This window comes from Oenanthe melanoleuca, chromosome 18 (genome assembly GCF_029582105.1).
Source record: "Oenanthe melanoleuca isolate GR-GAL-2019-014 chromosome 18, OMel1.0, whole genome shotgun sequence".
NCBI lineage: Eukaryota > Metazoa > Chordata > Aves > Passeriformes > Muscicapidae > Oenanthe > Oenanthe melanoleuca.
Window position 1 is genome coordinate 1378221 of NC_079351.1, and position 9280 is coordinate 1387500.

General features: G+C 54.5%; 1 long non-coding RNA gene across 1 annotated transcript in view; it reads left to right on the forward strand.

The window, feature by feature from the left end:
* The window catches only part of LOC130260589 (uncharacterized), a 36076-nt gene extending 28434 nt beyond the window's left edge, over window positions 1–7642 (forward strand). Inside the window, exons 3-4 of the long non-coding RNA XR_008841815.1 lie at window positions 5713–6142; window positions 6460–7642. This is a non-coding gene — a long non-coding RNA (uncharacterized LOC130260589). The remainder of the gene's footprint in view (window positions 1–5712; window positions 6143–6459) is intronic.
* Window positions 7643–9280: the final 1638 nt, after the last annotated feature.

The following is a 9280-nucleotide window of genomic DNA, read 5'->3' on the forward strand; positions in this document are numbered from 1 at the left end:
CAAGCTCCAGGCTTGGTGCTGCAGCCTGGGCTGGGCTCTGCTCCCCTTTAATCCCAAAGGAACAATTGAATTTAGGGAGATGCAGATCTCATCCCCTGCGAGCTCTCCCTGCAGGCTCCCAGCCCTGGATCCTGCCCAAGGGAGAGGAGGAGGAGGAGGGAGGAAGGCTGGGCTGGGCACTGCTGGGCTCCTTCCCCTGTGCTCCATCCCAAAGAGGGATGGAGCTGTTCAGCCCTTGGGATTCCCATCCCAAATCCCAAATCCCGTTGAGGTTTTATGGCTTCAACCACAAACCTGGGGATGGAAGGTGCAGCTTTCCCGATTTTCCTCCTCCTCAAATCCAAGGGATGCTGCTGGAACGAGCTCTCTGGAGATGGCAGGACCCCCTCCAATGCCTGCCCTGCAGGAAAACCCCTGGCTCCAGCAGGGAGAGCCCATTAAAAGGGAATGGTCCAACCAATAAATCAAGGCAGCTGGAAAATGAAACCAGGGGGTTGGGAGACGAGTTTTGCTTTTTTTCCAGGTTTTTTTTTTTTTCCCTTCAATTAAAGCAAACAAAATTCCCAGTGCAGGCTGAGCTGGGGGTGCTGGGGAAATGAGCTCTGTAAATTATGGAAGTGTTGAAAAGGGATCAGCAGGGGAGAGCTGGAGCACCCAGTTCTTCAGGAAAAGTGGGATTTTCTCCCCAAATCCATCTCCAGGTGGATCTCGTGGTGATGTCAGTGAGGGGAAGGATGTGCTGAAGGGATGTTGGGAATTATCCCAAGGATCTGCAGTTTGCTGCTGGGATTGGGTGACAAATCCTTGGCTTCATCCCTGTCCTAAGCAAACCTGAGGCATTTGGGGGATCTTTAATGGGACCTGAAAGTCGCTGGGATTTTGGGATCAAACCTCAGGGTGCTGTTGGAAGGATGGGAGCAGTGCCCTGTTTGGGGACTGGGCTTATGGAGGAACTCAGGGGTGTTTTCTAACTGGGATAATCTGGGGGTTGTGTGGGGAAATGGGATTGTGTGGGAAATGGGGATTGTGTGGGGAATGGGATTGTGTGGGAAATGGGATTGTGTGAGGGAATGGGAATTATATAGGGAAATGGGATTGTGTGGGAAATGGGATTGTGTGAGGAAATGGGATTGTGTGGGGAATGGGAATTATATAGGGAAATGGGATTGTGTGGGGAAATGGGATTGTGTGGGGAAATGGGGATTGTGTGGGAAATGGGGATTGTGTGGGAAATGGGATTGTGTGAGGAAATGGGGATTGTGTGGGAATGGGATTGTGTGGGGAATGGGAATTATATAGGGAAATGGGATTGTGTAGGGAAATGGGATTGTGTGGGGAATGGGATTGTGTGGGGAAATGGGATTGTGTGGGAAATGGGATTGTGTGGGAAATGGGATTGTGTGGGAAATGGGATTGTGTGAGGGAATGGGAATTATATAGGGAAATGGGATTGTGTGGGAAATGGGATTGTGTGGGGAATGGGGATTGTGTGGGAAATGGGATTGTGTGGGGAAATGGGATTGTGTGAGGAAATGGGATTGTGTGGGAAATGGGAATTATATTGGGAAATGGGACTGTGTGGGAAATGGGGATTATTTGGGAAATGGGGATTGTATAAGGAAATGGGGATTATTTAGGGAAATGGGGATTATTTAGGGAAATGGGACTGTGTGGGGAAATGGGAATTATTTAGGGAAATGGGGATTGTGTGGGGAAATGGGGATTATTTAGGGAAATGGGACTGTGTGGGGAATTTGCTGCCTTTGGGTTCTCCCCTCCTTGCTGTGCCCCAAGTGTCCCATGACGGGATCCATGGGGGCTGGGATGATGGGAGCAGGCTTAGTTGGAATAACCTGGAAATTTGGGAATGGCACCACAGGAGCCCCTCTGCCCCATAAACCCCGAGCTCCGAGCCCTTTTCCCGCTGCTCTTCCCTCCCTGCCCTTCCCAAATTTCCCCCGGGATGGCTCCGCCCGGGAGGCAGCACATGGGAGGAACAAGGAGCTTTTCACTCCAGGAGCTTTTTTTCCTGACCTACATTTTTCTATTCCTGTGTCCAGTTTAGGTTTCAGCCCGTTGGTGTTGCTCAGCCAGCGGCAGCTTAAAAAATTCCTGATAAATTCTGGAATGGGCTCAGCTGGGAAAACATCCCCCCCAGATCCACTGGGAACACTCCATGGGATTTGGGGGGCTCCAAACCCTCAGTGTGACCCTTCCCCACACCAGGGATGAATTTGGGTCCCGGGAATCCCCCGTTGTCTCTGGGGTGATCCATGGGGTGTCCATATTTCCCCTGTATTTTATCTGTGTTTTATCCATGTTTTAGCCATATTTAATTCGTGTCTTATCCATGTTTTATCTGGTTTTATCTGTGTTTTATCTACGTTCAATCCATTTTTACCCATGTTCTACCCACATTTTATCAATTTTTTTATCTGTGTGTCTCAGGCCCATCCCTGGGGCTGGCAGGGCTTTGTCACCGTGGGGACACTTCAATCATGTCCCAGAGCTGTCAGCAGAACCTCCCTGAACCCGGGGCAGGGTGGGCTGGCCCAGCCTGGTGTCACCCCCTGCTCGTCACCCTGCTGCAGAAATGAAGGAGGATGGGACTTTCTTCATTCCTGGCCTGCCTGTCAGCAGTGACACTCCCTCGGGTGGCCTTTCCTCCTTCCCAGGAGGGGGAATTGCTGGAAAGAGCAGGAGGCAGAGCAGGTTGGAGTGTGTGAATGGGAAAGTGCTCCTGGGTGTGGCTGGGCAGGGGGTGAGAAGTTCTGTTTTTAGGTTTCCACCTGTGCTGGGGTTTGTGGGGTTGGTCAGGGCTGGAATGTGAGGAGGAAGCTGCAGGTGGAGCCGGGAGTGATGCTCTGGGAGCAGAGGGGTGCATCCCCCTGGGAATCAGCCATGCCTGGACTCGCCCGTGGCACCCCTGGGTGTCCCCTGCTCGTCACAGCCACCTCTGGGTGCTGCTGGGCTGCCCTGGGGTCCCCCTGCGCCTCAGCTCCCCGAGGTTTTCGTGGTGTCACACCTCAGGGGAGCTCTCCAGGGATTAAAGAGGGAGGGTTTGGGGGGACCCCAGTGCCCCCCGGGGGCTCAGCGCTGCGTGTCCGTGAGTCAGGGGTGACTCAGGGAGCTGCCCGAGCCCGTCTGGGCCGTGGTTACTCATTAACACCTTCCCAGAAGGGGCGGCCTGGGAACAAACGCTGCTCCCGCCCCGGAGCTGTCACACCTCTGCCCGGGCTGCTCGGATTTTGGCAGAGTTTGGGGATAATCGCTCAGGACCGGCTCTGGGAGCTCGGCTGGGACAGCTGAGCCGGGCTCAAGGGGCTGCCCTGAGCCTGGCTCATCCTTCCAGGCTGGTTTGGGTCCTCCTGGAGCACTGGGGTCACACAGGAACCCCCAGCCCTGCCCAGAGGAGCTGTGGCTGCTCCATCCCTGGGATGTGCCAGGGGCTGAAACTGGATGAATTTTAAGATCCCTTCCCCCCAGAAACCATTCCATGACTCCATAGTGCAGCGCTGGTGGCTCGCAGGGTGGCCTGGCTGGGGCACAGGGAAGCAGATGGTCCCTCCTGGGGAATGTGGGAGGGAATTGGGGAAAAAACAACTGCACCTGCAATGTGTGGCTGTGAGGGCTCAGAGCTCGGGGTGCACTGGGGGATGGAGTGAGGTTTTTAGCTCACTGGGGTCTGGGTGGTTCCTCCTTGGGGGAAAGCAAAGGGCTCTGTGCTGCTGGGATGAACTGGGGCACCCCCATGGCCCTGACCCGAATTCACACGTTCAGGCTGTGCTGATGTCCCCAGGATGTGCAGGGACATCGATCCCACTCCCTCCATCCCCTCAGGGCCGTGCTGGTGTCCCCACACGGACAGGGGACATCTCTCCATCCCCTCAGGGCTGTGCTGGTGTCCCCAGGATGTGCAGGGACATCGATCCCACTCCCTCCATCCCCTCAGGGCTGTGCTGGTGTCCCCAGGACAGACAGGGACATCTCTCCATCCCCTCAGGGCTGTGCTGGTGTCCCCAGGACAGACAGGGACATCTCTCCATCCCCTCAGGGCTGTGCTGGTGTCCCCAGGATGTGCAGGGACATCGATCCCACTCTCTGCATCCCCTCAGGGCTGTGCTGGTGTCCCCACACGGACAGGGGACACTCTCCGTGTCGCTCGCTCTGCTCCGGCCCCATCCCGAGCTGCCCGCAGGCTGCCGGGGGCGGAGGGGCAGGAAGCGCCTTTGATCCGCGCTGTTACCGCGCCCGCAAACCCGCGCCCGGCCCGAGATAACAGATCAGAGCCGCCCGGGGCTGCGCTATCGCGATCGCTGCCGCTATCGCCGCCGCGCCTCTGATCGCTGCGGCCGCGGCTCCTTCAAAGGCGGCGCTGCCCGGGCGCGCCCAGCGGGGCTCGCAGCCGCCCCGGACCGGGGTGGGAGCGGCCGGCGGCGGGGCTGCACCGGGGCTGCACCGGGGCTGCACCGGGGCTGCTCTCCTGGGCGCTGCAGCGCCGTCCTCACCTGTCCCGGGCTCTGCAGCGCCGTCCTCACCTGTCCCGGGCTCTGCAGCACCGTCCTCACCTGTCCGGGGCTCTGCACAGGTCCCCAAAAACCTGGGATTTGGGGTTAGTGTCCTGCAAACCCGAGGATGCTCATGAGGAGGCTCTGGGATATCAGCACCATCCTCACCTGTCCTGGATTCTGCACAGGTCCCCAAAACCTGGGATTTGGGGTTAGTGTCCTGAAAACCCGGGGATGTTCATGAGGTGGCTCTGGGTTGTCAGCACCATCTTCATCTGTCCCAAATCCTGCTGTTCTGTGCTTCCAGAACCTGGGAATTTGGGGTTGGTGTCCTGCAAACCCGGGGATGTTCATGAGGTGCCTCTGGGGTGTCAGCACCGTCATCACCTGTCCTGGATTCTGCACAGGTCCCCAAAAACCTGGGAATTTGGGATTGGTGTCCTGCAAACACAGGGATGCTCATGAGGTGCCTCTGGGGTGTCAGCACCATCTTCACCTGTCCCAAATCCTGCTGTTCTGTGCTTCCCAAACCTGGGAATTTGGGATTGGTGCCCTGCAAACCCCAGAGATGTTCATGAGGTGCCTCTGGGGTGCCACCACCAATGTTTGAGCTCCCTGCCTGTCCCAAATCCTGCATTCTGTACTCCCCAAAACCTCTGATTTGGGGTTGGTGCTTTGCAAACCCCAGGGATGCTCATGAGGTGCCTCTGGGGTGTCAGCACCATCCTCACCTGACCCAAATCCTGCTGTTCTGTGCTTCCCGAACCTGGGAATTTGGGGTTGGTGCCCTGCAAACCCCAGAGATGCTCGTGAGGTGCCTCTGGACCTTCTCAGGGGGCACTGGGCACCTCTGGGATGACGCCACAATGTCTGAGCTCCCTGCCCATCCCAGATCCCATCTGCAGTGATCCCCAGACCCCAGAATTTGGGCTCAGTGCCCAGCAGAGCTGCATGGTGCCCGAGGGAGGCAGGAGGTGCTCGGGGCAGGCAGGGGGATCTGCAGCTGCTCCCAGCTGTGCTTCCCAGCAGCGTGTGGGGCTGCACACGGGAGGTTTGGGGCAAAGGAGGAAAGGGCTCTGGGGCTGCTGCTCCGTCTCCAGTTTCCCACATCACTCCAAATGTTTGGATTTGGCTGAGGAAGGATCAGCCCCTGCTCCACCCCTTCCATTAATGCTGTTTTTTCTTTGCAGGGTCAGTGCTGAAGGCTCGGGGTGAGGGACAGAGGGGACATCCAGGACAACCAGAGGGGACATCCAGGACAGCCAGGACAGAGGAGACAGCCAGGAACATCCAGGACAGCCAGGACTGCCAGGACAGGACATCCAGGACAGAGGGGACATCCAGGACATCCAGGACAGCCAGGACAGCCAGGACAGGACATCCAGGACAGAGGGGACATCCAGGACAGAGGGGACATCCAGGACATCCAGGACAGGACATCCAGGACAGGACAGCCAGGACAGGACATCCAGGACAGCCAGGACAGAACAGCCAGGACAGAGGGGATATCCATGACATCCAGGACATCCAGGACAGGACATCCAGGACATCCATGACATCCAGGACAGAGGGGACAGCCAGGACATCCAGGACAGCCAGGACAGGACAGCCAGGACATCCAGGACAGAGGGGATGTCCATGACATCCAGGACATCCAGGACAGGACATCCAGGACATCCAGGACAGAGGGGATGTCCATGACATCCAGGACATCCAGGACAGGACATCCAGGACATCCATGACATCCAGGACAGAGGGGATATCCATGACATCCATGACATCCAGGACAGGACATCCAGGACATCCATGACATCCAGGACAAAGGGGACATCCAGGACATCCAGGACATACAGGACATACAGGACATCCAGGACAGGACATCCAGGACATCCATGACATCCAGGACAGAGGGGATATCCATGACATCCATGACATCCAGGACATCCAGGAGCACTCCCGAGGAGGGGACAGGCCCTGACCCTCGGGGGCTCAGGGTGGAACAGCAGGGCTGGCAGAGCTCCCTCCCTCAGCTCCAGAGCCAAAGCTCCAGGTCCCCTGAGCTCCTCCACACAGAACTGACAGGAATTCACCAGCACCTTTCCAATTGCTGGGCTTTGGGAATTATCCTTTTGGATCCTGCCCATGGATGGAGGAGAGCTCTTGGGTCACACAGGAGCTCAGTGCTTTTCTCTGGCAAGGACTCCTGCCTGGTTTCCAGTGGAATTTTTTTGTCTTATTTTATTTTTCTTTTCTGCTCTTTGGGGGTTTGGGCGTTTCCTGATGATGCTGGAGCTGCATGGATCCCGTGGTGGGAAGAGCAGGAGCTGAGGTTTCAGAGCTCACCCTGTGCTGGGTGGGCTCAGAGGCTCCTCCTGCCACACCTGGAACATCCCAGTGGATCCCAGTGCGTGGGACTGGGAAGCAGAGCAGGAATGGGGGGAGCCAGTGTCACAATGAGGGGAATGTCACCCTCAGAGACAATTAAATGGCATTTAACAAACCCCACTGGCTCAGTGAGTGCTGGATGCTGTTTTGCCACATTTCCAGGGGATTTTGGGGATTGTCCAGGAAACCTTGAGGAGCCCCTGCCCTAACAGAGCCAGCCCAGGAGTTTCACACCTTTATTTTGCAGGGAAATGTCCTTTCCCTCTTCCCTTTCCACCCTTTAACCACCACTGCCATCCCTCCTGCTCCAAACACTGAAATTCAAATTATTTCCCTTAAAATACTGTTGTTAATCCCTGGACTCTGTTCCCTGTAAACACTGGAAGGTGCTGTGTGGAAATAGAAGATAAAAGTGATATTTGTGTAGTGGAAATATCCATTTATGATCATTAATATATTAGGACTTAAAACATTATTTAACAAAAAAAAAAAAAATAAATAGAAGATAAAAGGGATACTTATGCAGTGGAAATATCCATTTATGGTCATTATTTTTTCAGGATTTAGGACATTATTTAACAAAAAAAAAAAGGGGTTCTGTTGCATAAAAAGCAGAGCATGGATTCAAAATGATTATTTGGGAGCAGCCAGGGTGGGTGGAAGTTTCTCCCAGGATTATTTAGGGGGGAAAAGGTTTCCAAGATTGAGGTGGATCCCCATTAGACCCTGCTGCCACTGTGCCATCCTTTCCCAGCACAATTCCAACCCCAAATCCTGATGGATCCATGGACTGGCACTGGCCTCTCAGTCAGGATTTGGGGGTCCCAGTTTGGGATTTTTGGAGTTCCTGAGGAACTTTTCCCTCCATGGCCTGAGCAAACACAGCCAGGGCAGGATTCACCTGGGCCCCCCCAGGAAACCCCCCTGGGCTCAGATTTAGGATTTAGGAGTTTGCTTTCCCAAATGCAAATATTAACCCTTTATTGCCCGGCCCAGGGGCAGCACTTCTGTCCTGCAGCCTGGGAGTGGTTTGGGATCCAGCCCCCAGGAATGGGAATTACCCAAAATTAAACTCATTTTTCCCCTAAGCTTCCATGAACAGGGAGTTCTCTGCTCCCTCCCAGCAGGTTTTTTGGAGCAGGATGAGCTCTGGGAGGGCTCTGCTGCTGCTCCTGCTGGTGTTTTCCTGGTGCTGGGAATGGCAAAACCTTCCCTGAGCGTGGTCTGACATCCTCCCCCTCTCCAAATTAAGTGCCAGCCCTGCCTCAGCCTAATTAAAACCAGCAAAGAGGACTGGGCCAGGCTGTAAAATTCTAGGACAGTTTTATGTGGAGCAATTAAAAGGAAGGTAAAAAAAAAATTGTTAAGAAATTAAACACTAATTACTTTTTTTTTTTTTTCCTTTTTTTTTTGGCCAGCTGAGCTGTTCTGGCAGTGGGGCTGTGAGGGGGATGCAGAACCTGGGATGGTCGAGCTCCTGCTGCCATAAATCTGCTGGATCAAATGTCCCCCTGCTTTTGAGCCCTGGAACTCATCTGCTGCCAATTAACCTAAATCACGTTTTTTCAATTAAAATTGGAGGCCTGGTGGCAGAGCCTGGCTGTTGCACGAGGTGGAAATATCAGTTTTAAAAGGTGTGATCCCATTTTAGTGTTTTCCATATAAAATGGGATGTAAATTCCCAGGCCCTGGGGAGCTGTGAGGGGATCCCTGGCCTGGGGGATTCCCAGGGAATCCCACCTGCAGTGCTGGCTCCTTTGGGATGGAATTTTTGCCCTGATTCTGTTTTTGGGATGGGAATGGATGCCTTGCACAACACCTGGAATAATTGGCCTTGGATGGGGAAGGAAGCTGCTGCTTCCTCTCTCTGTGTCTGGTCTTGTTCCTCCTGCTTGGAAAAGGAAAACAGGCAGTGAAATGTTGGGAAAGAGGGGAGGAAGGGCAGGGCTGGGGCTCCTTTATACCTGCAACCCTCCTGCCTTAAAAAAAAAACAACAAAACAACCAAAAAAAAAAAAAAAAAAACCAACACAGAAAGGCAAATAAAACCTTCTGAGGCTGGAAAGGAGAAAATATTCCGTGTCTCCCTGCACTCCTCCTGGAATTTGGTCCCTGCAGCATCCAGGATGAGCCCTCCCAGAGCTCATCCTGCTCCAAAAAACCTGCTGGGAGGGAGCAGAGAACTCCCTGTCCTTGAGAGTGACCAAAGCATGGAAGCTTCGGGGGAAAATGAGTTTAGTGGCCCATAAATTCTGGGGGGTGCAGACACAAAAATCCCCCTGGGTGTTCCCATGCTGGAAATGGAGCTTCAATCTCCCTGGGCTTGGGGGGACACTCGTGGTCTTGGCATCTCTGTCATTTCAGTTATTCCCCCCCAAAAAATCACCC